This window comes from Sceloporus occidentalis, unplaced genomic scaffold (assembly GCF_023333645.1).
Source record: "Sceloporus occidentalis isolate IW3139 unplaced genomic scaffold, rSceOcc1.0.p SCAF_2, whole genome shotgun sequence".
NCBI lineage: Eukaryota > Metazoa > Chordata > Lepidosauria > Squamata > Phrynosomatidae > Sceloporus > Sceloporus occidentalis.
The window spans coordinates 221,918,874-221,937,228 of record NW_028316982.1 but is presented as its reverse complement, the minus strand read 5'-3'; positions in this window follow the sequence as shown (position 1 = coordinate 221,937,228).

Below are 18,355 nucleotides of genomic sequence, written 5' to 3'. Positions count from 1 at the left end.
TCATCCAAGAAATCCCTAGGATAAAACCACGATAAATAACTTAAGGCACGTTAACAACAAAAGAAGCAGAAATCAGTTCATTTTTTCCCCTGTAAGAGATAAAACTTTGTTAAATTTTTGCCTGCCTCACAGCTCTCAGAGGCAGAGTGTCTATCTTGGATGAAAGAGGTGGCAATCTGTTGGCTCCCTGCCTGTATTGCAGTATGATCTTTCATTATGAATGCCCCCACAATGCACCTGTATGGAGAAGGTGCATGTCTGGTAAATGAGCACCCCAAACCAACCTATGTATTTCTGTTTATTTGTTCCTGTCTAACCCTCTCAATCAAGCTGGCTTCCAGAATGTATCTTTTTTGCTGAAGGTGTATGAGTTGTCTTCTTTGCTAATGCTGTGTATGTCAGCAGGCTTGTGGAGGCTTGCCTGATTATGTTAGCTCTGCGTTAAATGGCATGGTATCAATAGCTCTTTTGATTCATGTAGCCTGAAGGATTAACCATGAAGTAATCTGAATCTCTGACCTTGACAGACACAGTTGAGATTTCCAGTGCAGGTGGACAGCATTTGCAGGTAACTGGGAGTCACTGATAAGGACCAGGAAGGACTTCTGGTAATAGGGCCAAGTAAGGTTGGGCAGGGCAGGGTAGGGCAAAATTCTCCCCAGGAATGAATGCAAACAAATCCAGTGGAAAAGCTTGCAGCTTGTGCAATCCACCCACCACTTGCTCTGTTGTTTCTTTGGAACTTGATCCGGTTACACACTTGTGCCCTTGTTTCTTTGTATTGTTGTAAGCCATCACTCAATTGTTATAGTGTTCAGTGGACCTGAAAATGGCAGTAGGGAGCTCATCATACATCCACCCACCCACACACTGTTGGGCTGAGTCCCCTGAAAATGATCAGTCAAAATTGGACCACCAAGATTTCTGTGTCATTGAGATCCCTCAGGATTTATCAATTGGACATGTACTAAATGAACCTTATCTTGCTATTTCTTTCATGGTACTCAGGCTGCTACGGGTTTCAACAGGATGATGGTGACAATTGTTTTAATGCAATGTCTTTTGTTTTCATTCTTTTGTAAAGACATACATGGAAACAGTCAAAATTAATAATAACTTGCTTGCAAATGATGACATCTGCCCCACCTTAAAAACAGCACCAAGGCCTTTGTCTATTAAGGCTGGAGAGATCCCAGTTCAAATTCTCACATCGCTTTGTGTGCCTTTCACTATCTCTCAGCTTAACGTACCTCACAGGATTACTATGAGAATAAAAGTGTGTGAGGAGCTGTGCATGGCACCCTATTCTCCTTGAAGAAACAGTGCGATAGAAATAAAATAAGGATATACTGCTAATAGTTGCAGAAGTAACACAGCAGGCTGGGAGACTGCCAAATATACAACATTCCCAGAGTATCATGTTATTTATTTCTACTTCCGGCATCTTTCAACAATAAATGTAGCTGATCTTGCGTGATAAAGTGGTCAGCTAGGTACACAAACCATTGTTTCCATTGAATAGATACATGTACATTTTGCAAGACTGCAAAACAAACAGGCATTGGTGAAGCCTCCCACATTGTCCTGGCTCAGGGCTGGTTCTGGGCAAAGCATGTCAGCTTCCTCAGATGGCAGATGCTGAGAGTTGTGGGGGAAGCTGGAGGAGACTTCTCTTGGCCACACACAGAAGGTTGAGAATTTCCCCTTATTCTTGATATGAACAGCCAATGTTTACAAATTTATTCTTGCTTAGATGGAAAGGACTTGAGATTTTGGGGATGCTAAATTAGGATTGCTGTCTCCCTTCCTTTTATATATATATATTCCTCTCTTTTTACAATGACTGTCTTGCAGTATAGTTACTTTTAAAAAGTAATACATTCTAGTAATTCTTACACTGTTTTAAAACACTGTTTCCTAATTCCATTACCCATTACGGTGATGAAAACAAGTTATGTTACTTGTTAGTCTGCCTGTGATTTTTCTATTACAGTACATTCCATTATTTTTATTATAACTTTGAAAAAGAAAACCTTGGTTTTGATCAAAGGAAGGCATAAAATTAGAAAACACCTATAAAAATATCTTTGAAAGTAATTAGAAACTGTTACTTGTTACACCAACAAGGTCACTTTGATTTTATTTGTTAAAATCTATTTGAAATCTATCTTTGCTATACCCTTGCTAGGCCCCAAAATAACTAGTAACAGGTAACTGCATTATTTGTAACAGATTGCTTCCATGCTCTGAGTACAAGACAGTCCTTCCCATGTTTGAAATTCAGTTTGGATAGTGCATGTTGATAAGAACTTTGCTTCAGTTTCCATTTGAAGAATTTGTCAAAACTCGCAAATTCCTTCATATGCTGGAAGAAAAGAACTTAACAAACTGAATATGGGAGGAGTTGAAACTGACAGACATTCCCATTCCTTGGGCTACACAGCCTGCCTTGACCCAAATGAAACAGCCTGCTGCATTAAGGCGAGGTGAAAGATGTTCATGCCTTCCAATACTCCACAGATGAAAATTGGGATGTGTGTGTCCGAACAACTTTAGTGTGTGGTCAAGATGGCAAAAGTTATTAATAAGGAAGAACACACAAGCTAGAACACAAATGTTGTGAGTTTTTCTCATCTCCTCACTGCTGGGTTAACTGAGTGTAAATTATGGTGTTAATTTTATAAGAGTTACTTAAGTATACTTAAAACTAAATAACTTATCCTTGCCCAACCCCCTCAACCTAATGGAGTCATAGAATCATAGAGTTGGAAGAAACCACAAGGGTCATCCAGTCCCACCCCCTGCCATGCAGGAACACACACAATCAAAGCACCCCCAGCAGGTGGCCATCCAACATCTGTTTAAAAACCTCCAAAGAAGGAGACTCCACCACTCTCCAAGGTAGCACATATCACTGTCAAACAGCTCTTGCTGTCAGGAAGTTCCTGCTTATGTTGAGATAGAATTTATTTTCTTGTAGTTTCTTGGCAGACTCCTTCTCCTAAGCCTAATGCAGCTGATGCCTGGGTTTGTTTGATGGGCAAAGAGTAGAGGAAGTTACAATTGTGATACTAATGTTAAAATTTGGACTAAGTAGCCTTCATGAATATGGAACAGTTACCTAGATTTACTAATCCATTTCATTGCAGCATTTCAGCCTACATTTGCACTTTGAACTCAGTTTGAAGCAACTGAGCACAAACAGGTAAAGTGGGGGGGGGGGGGGGGTCAAGAAAATTTGGGACATTTTAAAAGCAGCTGAAACAGTGGGACAGCAGAAGATTAATTGGGACTGCCCCTGTGAAACTGTCATAGTTGGAAGATATGGATGTTGTCCTGCCATCTGTGTTCAATGAAGACTCAACTGTAGGCCCAACTGGATTCACTACAAAGAAACAGATGGAAAGCCATAATGACCTTCAGCTCTGGCAGCAACATGTCTTGGAAAGTCATGTTTCAGCTAAATAATATCAATGCATATCAGTTTAAAAACACGGCAAAAAGCATGGGTGCAATGCTACATTCACAAAACAGGAAATTGATGTTGATCTCCTGCAAGGAGTGGCCCGTAATAAACTCAAAGTGAGCCGGGGGGGGGGGGGGGGGGAGCCTTACAACTCTTTCCTGAGTCAGGGTTCTGGGAAAATGAAAGAAGCGAGCTTTTGCAAATGCATATCATTCTCAGTTCTGTAACAGTTAAGCTCTAATATTCTTCTCACCTCCTTTGCACTTTCAGAACTAGGTAGGGATTAGCATCCACTGTCATCATGAGACATTTTTCTGGGGTGGCTGCTTCCCACTTTATATCAAGTGCATAACTATTAAGTATCTTACAGCTTCTGACCAGACCAGAGCTCACGCAGCTATTTCTTGAGATGCTGTGAAAATTGGCAGGGAAGGTGCTGTTGAATTCATTAGACTGCTTTCCTCCTTCTCATCCCCTCAGTGGTTCTGACAGACTATTAACCTAAGGCATGGACATATTCATTCTTTAAAAAATTGGTACATCCCATTTTCCAGAGCAGAAATAATATTATTCTGCAGAAATAATATAAACCACAATAAAAATACCAACTCTCTTTCCCATTCACTAAATAAATAATAAAAAATAGCCAGAATTAGTTGGTTAAAATTAAATGAAATAAAACAGAAGCTAGAAACAATCAAAGAATTTAAAGCCTGAGAGAATAAAAAAGTAACTGAAAGGAGCCTCAGGGAAGATTCCCTGAAAAGAGAATGCCACAGAGTGTGTGCTACTCCCCAAAAGGCCCTGAATCTGGTTGCCTAATATGGCAGAGGCACCTGGAAGAGATACTATAAATCAGGTCCCAAGAGTAATTTCTCATACACTCCTGAACCACTGTGGGATATACCAGCACCTTATGGCAAAACCAATTCTTGGATAAAACAAAATATTGGTGCATGGTTTGTAAGGGAGATTTGTACCCCTGGAGACACAAAGGGGGTGTGATGTGAAGACTCTAGTTCAGACACCGCACACAGCCCACAAGTAAGGTTTCCATATTCCAGACCTTCAAATCTGGGCAGCAGTTATGGATATTGTACAAATTGTTGTAATTATAGAACTTTAGTGCTTTCATAATTGCCTTTTTTTCTCCCATTATGTTTTACTCTAGGTACCATTTTGATAGTAACCACATTTCTAATACAGCTAGTGTAATGTAATGCTTATAGTGTTGGATTGGAATACAGAGTTCCAAATTCAAATCTCTGCTTGGTTATGAAATTTACCATGTGACCTTGGGCCATCGCTAAAAACTATTTTGCATCATTGTTTTGGGAATTAATAACAAGACAGGAAACATGTAAAGTACATTCCTGAATGGGCGGTAGGTTTGTTTGTTTATTTATTTACTTATTGGATTTATATCTTGCCTTTCTCCCAAAATGGAAGGTAATAGTAGTAGCAGTAGTGGCAGAAGCACCAGCATAATGATATTTCGTCATTTACAGACACTTATAATGCTGTTGTATTCTCATCAGATCACTACACTGTTGTCTCTCCTTATCCACAGATTACTTATCCATGGATTCAAACATCGACTTCTCAAAAATGTTTAATATGTAAATTCCAAAAATTAAACCTTGATTTTGCCATTTTATACAAGGGGCACCATTTTGTTATGCCACTGTATTTAATGGCTCTTGACCATCCACAGATTTTGGTATCCATGGGGGTATCCTGGAACTAAACCCAAGTGAATATTGAGAACCCACTGTAGTACAGTATCTCTTTCCCCCCTCAGTATTTTTTTTAAACTAACGGCAAAAGGTACAGATCCCTGAAAATAGCACAGGAATCCCCCAACATTGGAAGTCATCTGATTCACTGGGGAAAATGCAGAGGAAGGTAAGGACAAAATAACAAATCATACCTGCTTCCCTTGCCTTGTGCTACTTCTCATGCTCCTTGCACCCTCCAACTGCACCACATCTCACTTGACTTTCTTTTTCCACTTCCTCTCTTCCCTCCCTTGTGCTTTCACAATGCCTCTCTCTCTTACTCTGCTGCTGCATCTCTCTACTTTCCTGACTTCACCATAAAATGGCACCATGCTCCCCTCCCTTGCTCCTTGTGCTCCATCACATTCATCTCCCACTTTCCTTTCTCTCTTTGTCCCACCTTGTGCCATTCACTCTCTTATAAATTCCACCACTCTATACCTTCCTGTCTTGCCCCTTTCCCTGCCCCTCTCACCTCTTTTCCCTTTCTCCTCTTTTGCCTCATCTCAAACTTTTGCCATGCTTTCCTCTATTGCTTCTTCACTACATGTCTGTTTCAGCTTCTCTTCCCTCCTAACCATTTCTTACCCTTCACTACACCTTCCTTCTCTTGTTCATTTTACTCACCTGCTTCACCTCCTATCTCCCTCCCTTGCCCTCCAGCTTGCTTCATCTTGCCCTTGTGCCATGCTTCATCCCTTACAGCATCTCGACTTCTCTTCTCCGCTCTCTTGCTTCACTTCATATTGCTGCTGTGTGTCCACTAATGGGCTTTAAGCAGAGGGCAGCTTTAGACAGAGGATAGGTAAGCAAGCTGATGAAGGCTGTGGTCTTGCCACTGTTGTTAGATAAAGCAAAGCAGAAGAAGATGAGTAGAAGATGGCAATAATGGGAATGGTGTAACTCAAAATGCTAGGGTCCTGGGAGGGTACCCACAATTGTATGCAATGGAGAAATTCATTCAGTTCAATAGGAAACAGCAAGAAGGTATCAGAAAGCTCTTAAAAGATGGGATTCTGGCTTATATATAACAGTTCCAAACCAAAGATCTCCAAACAGCAGATTCCAAATTAGTTTTATTTATATCAGCAATGGAAAATCAACTTGCACACAAGACACTCACTCACACACTTATACAAGAACTAACAATGTGAAAGGTGGTAGCTGATGGTGATTTCAGAGGGTTTCGCAGAAATTTTACCAGATTAGGAGGAAATGTGTCCTGAGGGAGTTTCTCATAAGTGTGAGTGAATTTTTCTAGGAGGAAGAATGGCCAGAGGTGTGTGGAAATGGCAAGGCAATCAATTCAGATGTCTCACACAAAGAGGTGTCATCTCCAGAGGGAAGTGCCTTTTGATTCCCAACCTTTTGGCAAGCACCTACTCTATCATTCACCTTGAATCCCACTGTGGGAGAAAGGTGGGATATAAATCCTTTCAATAAATAAATAAATGTCACCCACCATCCTGTGTGAAGGGATTATACAGATTCCAGCCTCAAAGAACCTTTCCTGTATATGTAAAGTCAAGTTTCCTGGATCTCTCTATTTGGGCAGTGCATTGTCTCACATTGGGGTGCCTTTAGTGTCTATGTGACCAAATATCCCTTTTTATATTAATTTAATATCAAAGGTCAACTGGGGTGAATGAGGGTTATTCCATGGGGTAACAATGGCTTTATTCCTCCCACAACAGGAAGTGAAAAAAAAACCAATTCCTCATCCTCATAAAATGGAAGTTGACTGGGGGGGGGGGGGAGTTAAACATTTAACAAAAATGCATAATATTGCTACATCAAGCACATAATCAAAAATAATGGTCTCTATGGAACCTTGAATACTAATCACTATACTACACTTTTACATTGCTTTGTTGCATCTCTTCTCCTTCACTCCAATGGCTCATTATTTTTTGTACAGACTCTGCAGCAAGGAACTTTGCAAAACAAATTTCAGGTAGATTTTTCTTCCTACATAGTTGGGACAGGGGACCAAGCAAGGACAGCAATAAACATCAGACATAGGAATGGAAAGGAGAGACAAAAGATAAAAAAACTCAACAAAAATTTAAATTACTAAGGAAGTAAGATATTTAGAAATTAATATTACAACAAAAAATTCAGACCTTTTTAAGAATAACCATAAGACCAAATGACAAGAAATTAAGAAAGACCTTCAGAGATGGGACAAAATAGGTTTTTACATGGATGGGAAGAATGTCAACCATCAAGATGAACATATTGCTTAAAATGGTATTCTTGTTTCAAAATATACCAATAATAATAAACGATGCACCTTTTAAAATCTGGCACAAAGATTTATCAAAATGTTTATGGTTGGGGGAAAAACCCAGAATTAAATTTAAATATTTGCAAGATGAAAAGTACAGAGGAGGATTAGCGTTACCAAACCTAAAACTATATTATTACACAAGCTGTATGAACTGGATTACAGACTGGATTAAATTGAAAAAAGAATGTTACAATTAGAAAGTTCAGGAATAAAATATGGTTGGCATGGTTGTTTATTCTATGATAAAATAAAAATAAATAAGGACTTTAATAAACATTATATTAGACACACACTGTTAAGAATCTGGTTAAAAATAAAATCAAGATGGTGTCAAAAAATTCCTCAATGGGCTTCCACAAATGAGGGGTTTTTCAAAAGAGTGAAATTAAGTGATAAAAATGGGTAACATACAAATACATAACGGAAAACAACCAAGGGGAGATCAAATTAAAAACACAGGAGCAACTACTGGCAATGGGTTACAATTGTACTTGGTTTACGTATCGACAAATTAGAGAGAGATTTATCACAGATACAAAAGGTACCAGTATTGGAGATGTGGATTTGTGTTTGGAAAATATAGTTAAATCAGAAGATAATCACAAAATAAGTAAGTATTACAAAGCATTACTGAAACTAGAAGTGGAAGAAGAATTGATAAAACCCCAAATGGTAAAATGGGCCCAGAATATTGGAAAAAATATAAATTTGAAGCAATGGGAAAAAATGTGGACAAAAAGAATAAAATACACTTTGAGTTTCAAAGTAAGAAGAGAATATTTACAAAATGCAATATAGATGGTATTTAACACCATACAAATTAGTGAAGATGAATAAAAATATAAACGATATATGCTTAAAATGTGAAAAAGAAATGGGCACATTCTACCATCTATGGCGGGAGTATAGAAAAAACAATATTGGGGTATAATTCACAAAACAATAGAAGAAATATTGGACATAAAACTAGAAAAAGATCCTAAAAGATATTTGTTGTGTATAAATGAAGAAGAAATAGAGAGGAAATATGGAAGATTAATTTTTTATATGTCAACAGCTGCCAGATTACTGTATGCTTCTAAATGGAAAGAAAAAACATGCCCGATCTAAGAGACTGGATATCAAAAATGATTGATTTTATGCAAATAGACAATTTAACACAAATACTGCAACAAAAAAAATACTCAATAGAAAAATTTAAAAAAGATTGGAACCCTTTGATTTGCTTCTTAGAAAACAAATGGAGACAAGACTGGAAAAATGGTCTGGACTAATAAAAAACTCTACAATACATATAAGATATAGGTTGGTGAAAAACCAAAATTCAATTAAGTAAGACTGATTTAAATTATATGGAAAATATTTATTTTAAACATGTTGATTTATAGGGAGAAAAACATATAAAAATTAACCAAGTAAACTTGAAAAGTAAGGAAGCTGTATGTTCGTAGGATACAATTTTTATGGTTTAGATTAGGAATCGATGTTTAGGTAGGTTGTATGTATTGTTTTGTATTATGTGTGATATGAATGCTGGAATTTTATGTTTTACAATAAAATTTAATTTTTTAAAAAAGAAATGGGGCTTCATTCATTCACCAAAGATATTGAAAGGGAGGGAGGGGCATGCTTGTTTCTCACGAAACGGTTGGCCACAAAAATGACTGCACATTTTGTCCCATAACGCTGCTCCTACAAAGGTCAGAGACTTTGGTGCTTCTTCCAAACAAGAAGTTGGAATCTAGGGCAGATGATGATTAGACTAGTACTGAGTGACATGGAAGGTTATCGCATCAGTGCCTGAAACGTTTCTATTCTGTTCCGAAAACGTTTCAAGATGTAACGTTATGGGAACGGATATTATCGCATTCGAAAATGTAAAGCGTTCCGAGAACGTAACGGGAACACAATTTACCACATTTGTCCTTATAGGAAGCGTGATAAGTATGAGAACGTTTCAATATTTGCACATGCGTATTTGTAACTGTGTATTCTTGTTCATGAGTACCACATACACAGAACAAAAGGCTTTTACAGGGAGATATTTGTGCAAACACAACCTAATCTTTTTATATACAAGATACATATAGACAAACACACACACACACACACACACACGTATACACACATATAGTCCGCAATCTATATATACAAAAATTTATATATATATATATATATATATATATATATAATATGCATATATATGTATATATTATGTGTAATATATTTATATTATATATAATATATATTTTGTATATATTACATATTTAAAATATGTATATTGTATATATATTGTATGTATACTTTTAGACACACACACACACACACACACACACATATATAAAAAAATGTTATACATATACATAAACATAGGGTTGCCATCCCTGGGGACCTCCAAACTAGGAAAAATGTAGGACAATGTTTTAAAATGTAGGACTTTTTAAAAAAAATTACTGCCCAGGAAATTTTAAAAAGAAGGTCCTACATTTTTAAACCTTGTCCAGGGCCAGGCTAGAGCTGGGGAGACAGCCTCTCTCAAGCTCCAGCCAGGCTTTGGAGGACTCTGCAGTCGAGGAGCCCCATCCAGGGCCAGGCTAGAGCTGGGGAGACAGCCTCTCTCAAGTCCCAGCCAGGCTTTGGAGGACTCTGCAGTCGAGGAGCCCCATCCAGGGCCAGGCTAGAGCTTGGGAAACAGAATGCAGGGAGGGAAGTCCTTTCAGCCAATCACAACAAGGCAGAACATGGGAACAGAAGTAAGAACGGATTACATTACCGCTCTGACATTTCTTGGACCGTTTTAAAAACGTTTCCACAAGCTTGGATCACTTTCTCATCCGTTCCCTCCGAGGAACACATATGGAACACTTTGAGGGGTATGTAGAACGCGATGGGAACCCGATGGGGACAAAAACGTGCGGTAAAGTTGAAAGTGTTCCATTCCAATCGGGTTCCAAAAATGTTCTCGGAATGCGATGCGATAAACTCCATGAGTGGAAGCAAATTAAAACCTGGTCATCTGGGTGGTATGGCAACCCTAACTACCAGCTATCTTATTTCCAACTGTGTAACCCTTGAAATATTATTCCAAAGTTGTAGGCACTGTGGGAGGAGGATCTATAGCCATATATGGCATTTTGATTATCAACACCAGCACTTTAATTGTGCTCAGAATCTCAGAAATACTATATGTTAGTGCAGTACAATTAAGCACAAGCAAGGTTTATTCCAAGAAATGGTGCTAATTATTGCTAACCTAGCAGTTATATTCTAGTATTGCCTCACCTCTTCCGAATTGGGCTCAAATTCGGAAGTTACGCTAATTTTACTGCACAAACATTTTCCTCAAAATGGCGTCCTGTTCCTTCCAGTGTTGAATTCAGGCCCCGTAAGTTGCTTCAGTGGCCATTTTTTCCAATGTGGAAGCTTCAGAATTGGAAAAAATGCCCACCAAAGCAACTTACGGGGCTGAATTCAACACTGGAAGGAAAGCCATTTTGAGGAAAATGTCTGTGCAGTAAAACCAGCGTAACTTCCGAATTTGAGCCCAATTCAGAAGAGGTAAGTCAGGCACTAAAGGCAGTGTGAAAAAGTCCCAAAACACAGGAAAGGTCATTTTTGTTGATAGCTCCAAGGCTCTAGAACTCCTTTCCTACAGAAGCTTGCTATCCTGGCTCCTTTCTTGTTGCCTTTCCATCAGCAGGTGACAGCTTCTTAGTTTTGTTTGAGAAGCGATTGCCTATGGGGAAAGGGCATGTAGTAATTTGCGATATTGTCCATATTTATTTCTTCCTAAGAGATATGTTTTTAAAATGCTTTTAATTCTATTAATAGTTTAATTATATTTGTATGTTTTTAGTGAAGTGAGTTTTTATTTATATTTGTTTTAATTCTTGCAATCTAGCTTGAGTCCCAGGATTCAGAAAATGTTGGGATAAAAAAAAAGAATTAATTAAAAATAAATATTTTAAAATTCATTTTTTGATAATTTTAAAGAAAAATAATCTAATTTACAATCAAAATAATATACAATCAATGATATATTGGAGAAAGGAAAAAGAAGAAGGTGGGGGATATAACTAATTCACAGTTTAGCTCTGACCCCCATGCTAACTGTAATAAAAAGGAAAAGGAAAAGGAAAAGGAAAGAAAAATAATAAATTATCTTATCTTTACAGATCCAACTAAATAGCCCTACTAAAATAACCATAGCCACAGATTATTACATTGTTGGATTTTTTTATTGCTCAAAAAGTTCATAAATGGTTTCCAATCTTCAAAAAGTCTTTACCTTTAGAACTCAAGTGAATTTGGAATAACTCAACAATCCACTTTTCCATTATAGGTTCTTCAGTCCATTTTGGAGTTTGAGCAAACAATATTCTTGTTGCTTTTGTCATATTTTAAAGAATTAGTCCATATTTACTATCGAATTCTTTATACATAGTGCTCATAAAAACAATTTCTAGTTAATTCTGATCTATTTATTTAAAACCCAAATATTAAAGAAACAATAAAAATAAATTTTAAAAATTAAAAAATATTAAATTAAATAATAGTGGTCAGTACAAATTCTACAGAGCTAGTGTGGTGTACTGGTTTGAGTACTGTACTAGGACTCTGGAAACAAGGCTCCAAACCCCACTCAGTGGTAGAAATCCACTGGGTGACCTTATGAATCACACACACTCAACCCCAGAAAGCCTTGTGATAAACAGCCTTAGTGTTGTCATAAGTTGGAAACAACTTGACGGCCCACAACAACAGATCCTATGTTCAAAACTAAGGAGAATACCGCACTGCGTTCTGAGAACGTTCTGGGAACACGATGGGAACGGAACGCATTTAAGTATACCGCACATATGTGTTCCCATCGGGTTCCCAGAACGTTCCCAATGTGTTCCACATGTGTTCCAGGGAGGGGACGGATTAGATGTGTTCCCAGCGAGCTGCAACATTCTCAGAACATTCCACAAGAGGTCTATGCAGTATTCTTCCGTTCTCAAATCCATTCTCTCATTCCTCCATCTCCTGATTGACTGAAAGAATGACAGGCAGGGAGGCAGGGAGGCAGGCAGGTGAGCAACTGCAATGAGGGAAGAGGTGTGTGTGTGTGTGAGAGAGAGAGAGGGGGGAAAGAAGGAGAGAGGGAAGGAAGGGAAAAGGGAGTGAAGGTGGGACAAGGGAGAGAAGAGGAAAGGAGAGAAAGAGAGAGAAAGAGAGAGGGAAGCAGAAAATGGAAAGAGGGAGAGAGAAGGAAGGAAGGATAAGCAGCGAGAAAGAGAGTGAAAGAGGAGGGCAAAACAGAGGGAAAAGAGAGAAGGAAGGAAAGGAGGGGACCAGGGCAGAGAGCAAGAGGGAGAGGGTCTGGCTGCTTCTGTGGGGGCCTCTGGTGTCGTGTCCAGCGGGGCTCCTGTGCTGTCAGCCTGCAGGAGGCAGGGATGCCAGGGATGCCCAGGACCCTCTCCTCCTTCCCTCCAGGAGGGAACCCACAAAAGCCCCTCTGTTTGGAGCACCACACAAAAGCAAGCAAACAACTCCCAGAATTCCATATCAAAGAGGCAGACAAGAGTTAAAGCGGGGAGGGAAGCTCACAACCTGAAGGCACACAGTACATACACACACACAGGAGGCAAAAGGGTGACAAGCTTCCAAAAAGGGGAATTGGAGTGACAGCAGAGGACTCTTCCTTTCAAACCGGTTTAAAGAGCTGCAATGGCTGCCGGGGCTAAATATCCCGATTGAGGTATTTGTAGTGGGCACTTGCTTCCAGAGGCATTCAGAGGGGCAGAAACTGAATCTTCCCAGTTCCTTCCAGTTAAAAACCGCCAGTGGGAATGAGCCCTAAGACAACGAAGGGAACAATCGAGGCAAGCCAGAAGGACAGCAGAGACAGCAGGGGCCAAAGCGGAGACTCAAGGAGCAGAGAGGACCCAGGGAAACAGCGAGTGAGCAGAAGCTAAGAAACGAAGGGAACGATCGAGGCAAGCTAGAAAGACAGCGGAGACAGCAGAGGCCAAAGCGGAGACTCAAGGAGTGGATAGGACCCAAGAAAAATTATGTAAACAATCACAGAGTGGAGATGTCATCGTTACACAGTCCTCCAAACGAAATACACATGCGCTACAGCAAAACGTTCTGGGAACGTTTTCAAGAAAAAGTGATGCGCTGTGCGGTAAAATGCGTTCCCATCACGTTCCCATCACGTTCCACTTTCCTCAATGTGGTAATATCCATTCCCAGAACGTTCTGAGAATGATATGCGATAATCTTCTAAGTTAAGATACTTTTATGTTAAGATCAAATTCTGAGCTCAAAGCAATTCATGTTTTTACTCATGTTTATTCTAACTCCATGTTACTTTCTGAATTTGAAATATGAGCTTTTACAAACCTTAAACAGATTGCTTGCAAAATAAGGTCTACATGTCATCTTCCTTGTTCTGAGGGAATAGCAGAAGAAGCATAGTCAACTGTCATCATCTGAAGGGCTGAAAATCTACACCCCTGACCCAAGCCAGAGAGGAAAATTGTGTGGTCTTCCTGCTGTTGTTGAACTTCACCTCCCAGCATTTCTTACCATTGACTATCCTGGATAGGATTGGTACAGTTCAGGTACAGGAAGGCCATAACATTGCCATTCTTGGCCTAAGTATATATATTTTAAAAAGGACTTTCTGGCAGGAGATGAAAGTACTGAAAGGGGAAGAAAGATAACACCATGGGAGAATGTTCATCATTTTTGTTGAGAATATATAATTATAAAGCTCTTAGCCAGCTGGCACAAACATGATTTTTTCAGTCAGCCAAAGCTCTGCAACCAAGTACTAAGCTGTTGAGTGATGCTGTTAAATCTGAATGCTTCAGCTGCAGGTTGTTTTTTGCAATTTTGCTTTGACTCAATGGGTCTCCTGGGGCTTCTCCATGATGTCTAGAATGATGCGTCTTAACGAGAGCTAGTAGAGGATAAAAACATCTCTAGAGAGAACATGAGTGAAATATAGTCTTTTAGAAAAATACCTATCTAAATTTAGCAAAACTGAATTTAAGCTGATCAAATACATTTTGCGCTCCAAATGACACTTCCAGTTTTGCAAGATATTTTGAAATGTTGACTTTTGTGTTCAATACAGGATAAAGATAAGCTATGATTTCTCCATTTCCAATCCTCCTCCTCCTCCTGCCCTCAGTATGGTGAAGTAAATGCTACATTTGCTATGACATAACTCAAAGTCTATCTGCCTCTAAGCAGTGATCTGAAACCAATTTCTTAGAACCACAGAATCTTAGAGTTGGAAAGGTCCACAACAGCCATCTAATCCAACTTGCTGCCATGCAGGAGTACACAACTAAAGCACTCCTGAAAGATGTGCATCCAGCTTCTGTTTAAAGATCTCCAAAGGTGGAGAGTCTGTACATCATCCGAGTTTCATACATCATGTGTGTGGCCTAGGTACTGCAGAAAACTGTCAATGTGTATGGCATGGGGCCCAAGTTGCTAACTAAGGGCCCAAACTGACAGGCCAAAATAAAGCTGCTTCGGGTCACTTTGGAGGTATGCTGTTTAAATGATGCATGTGCCCTAAGAGGCCGGAAACTGCACCAAAGCTGTGCTCCAATCCTTAGGACTGGAGCGTGGCTTTGGTGTGGCTTCCGGCCTCTTAGGATGCATGCATCATTTAAACAGCATACCTCCAATGTAACCTGAAGCAGCTTTATTTTGGCCTGTCTGTTCGGGCCCATAGAATGCATAAGTGGATGATAACTTTGGTCTATTATTTTGTCTTTCTCCCTATTTGGATTGGTATAAAAGATATATGGCAAAATTTCCAAAGCTTCCTTGATATCCCCAGAAATTATCAGTTTCTGGCTCTCACTGTTCTGTAGCCAATATGGTTAATAGATTCCAGTATGAGATTTATATTCTAACAACATCTGGAGAGTCAAGGTTACAAAGACTGTTGTATTATCACCAGATGTCTCTAGGGAGGCTGCTTCTGAACACAGTATCATAGATAAACATGATTAACAAGTCATTTACTTGCATTTTTGCAGCTAAGGAACAGCCATGCTGGAAAAGGCAACTGGACTATTCCTCAATAAAAAAAAAATCTGATACAGATGTGAATGAGAATCTATCAGTGGCTAAGAGTACAATTCCATCCATGTCTACTCAAGAGGTATAACCCATTTATTTCAATGAAACTTGCTCTCAGATGGGTACTGTATGTATAGGTTTACACCCTAATTCAAACTATCTGCAGTGCATAGTGGGGGAAAATGGTAAGTATAGTGAGATACATACATGTTTCAAAATCAAGTGTGTAAAAACTATATGTTGCTCAAAGGACAGGAGTGTTCATAATACTCAGTCACAAATTGGCTTTTTCATTCAGGAAAATGATAACAAACATAAGATGTAGATATTTAGACCAGCCCAAAGATTACAGATTTTCTATTGTTTTGGGTTTTTTTCTTTCTTAAATTGAATCTTGCACACCAATGAGTTTTTCTAAAACAAACATGAATGCTTTTTATTCTTTAGATGGTCCCCCTGGAACAGTTCTCATAATATTGCAAAGAATATTTTCTGAGTTTTCAGTGATTGCATGATAAGATTTATTTGCCCTATTTTGCCTTTTCACACTACACAGCTTCCAGCAAGGCAACTGTGACTATACATTGGAAATAATGGAATATCAGAAATAGACCACTTCTGAGGCTTGCGAGTCACCCCAAGCTATTAGTAATCACTGCAGATTGAACTTTTAACAGGCTTCCTTTTCTGTTTGCATTTGGCAATTTGCTGCTTTCTTGTCAAGGGTCAACTTGAATCCCTTCTATTCCAAGACTGACAGTCGCATCCAAGACAATAGCTAAAAGCATCTATGGATGCAGATTCTCAGCCCCTCAGGCTCACTTAACCAAAGAGCTGAGCTTATAAATAAAATATTGCATTCATGGAAACGGATGCAGCCCTTACCTTCCTCTCTTTGCCTTCCAGGATTGTCTCTTTGGGAGTCTGTGGCTTTATTTTGTGTGTGCCAGAACAAAGCCAGATGTTCAGCACTGGAAGGATAGAGGTTAATGCAAAGCAGGAGTTTGGGCAAGCATAGGCTAGAGGCCATAATTTGCTTTCAGTTGTCTAATAAGGAGGTTGATGTCAGTGATGGACTGATATCTGAATGCTTGTGGAAAGCCAAGATTTCAAAGATAGTGAGGTTGACTTCTGGTAAGAACCTATAGCTATTATATCCTTGGCTTTGGCAGTTTTCCTGCAGAAGGAAGGACTAGAAATTCTAGATTGCACCAGTTCAACACTTAACTTTATAGTGCTAGTTCTGTGCCTAATCTCATAAAGATGCTGGCTAATCAGAGCATGGTATCAATTGGTAGCTTAATTGTGCCATTGCATGTTGTGACAGACAATAAACTACTCCCATAGTATCAATCACAGAGGACAGCTGCACATCTCTGCATGTGCCAGACTAATAATACAAGGTATAGAAGATATATACTATGTGATTTTAATAAGAAATGTCTGGATGACTTTACTCATCCATGAAGTGGGGAATCATTATTCACTGATGATGTTTGGAGGGTTACCTTAGGAAGACATTTTGTATGTCTCTCAGTCTAAGCGCCATTATAGGGTTGTTCTAAACATGACGTATGATACCTATCATTTATGTCATCCTGGATCCTTAGAGGAAGTGCAGGATACAAACTAAATAAATGAAATAATGAATGAAGATCTTATATAAACCAGTAATTGGATTTGTACCTTTGTAAATGTGCTTCATGGTAATGAACTTATATCCTTGACCACTTCAAACACCTCTTTGCTTGTATGTTCAGTGACTCTTAATCTATATGTTGGCAGCATTCATCTGAATCATAAAGCTGGAAGAAACCTCAAGAATAATCAAATCCAACCCCCTGTCATGCAGTCAAAGCACCCCGACAGATGGCCATCCAGCCTCTGTTTAAAAACTTCCAAAGAAAGAGACTCCACCACACTCTGAGGCAGTATCTTCCACTGTCAAACAGCTCTTACTGTCAGGACATTCTTCCTAATGCATCTTGCCACACTTACTGGTGCAACAGATTCTCAGCATCAGTAAACTGGTCCTAAGGCCACTTGAGTCTTCTCCATGTTTCTTGCTCACTGACTACTTGGAAAATTCTATGCATCCAAACTGGTTTGGCATCTTCTTCCTCCAAGACAGAAAATTCCTTTGCTGTTATGCACCTTCTTTAAGTCTTCTCTGACTTGTGGTGGCTTTAAGGTAAACTTATCACAGGGTTTTCTTGGTAAGATTTGTTTAGGAGGGGTTTGCCTTTCCCTTCCTCTGAGGTAAAGAGTGTTACTTGCTCAAAGTCACCCAGTGGGTTTCCATGAAGGAGTGAAGCCTGGTTTCCAGGGTCATAGTCAGTTCAAACCACTACACCACATTGGCTCTCAGCTATTTCTTCCCTTAAAAATAACTTTGTTTTGTGGCTTTTGTCTTTATTCTTGGAAGAAGAAAAAAGAGGATGATGTAGCTGTAGACAATTTTTGTGTGAGCTGCATATGACTAATGTCCAGTTCACTGATGCTGAAAATCTGTATGGCCTTGGCAACTGCAGAAACCTGGCAGTGGTGTCCAAAAAGGCAACTTTCTTAAACTCTGCATTTGATGTGAACAGCGACGTCTGTCATGTTAATCTACAGAAATAGAGGATGCATGACATGGGTGAACAACAAGAATGGAGAAATATGTCAAGTTCCTTTTTCCCTACATTTGCATTTTAAAGATCTCAAATTCCTTACATCTCATTGGTG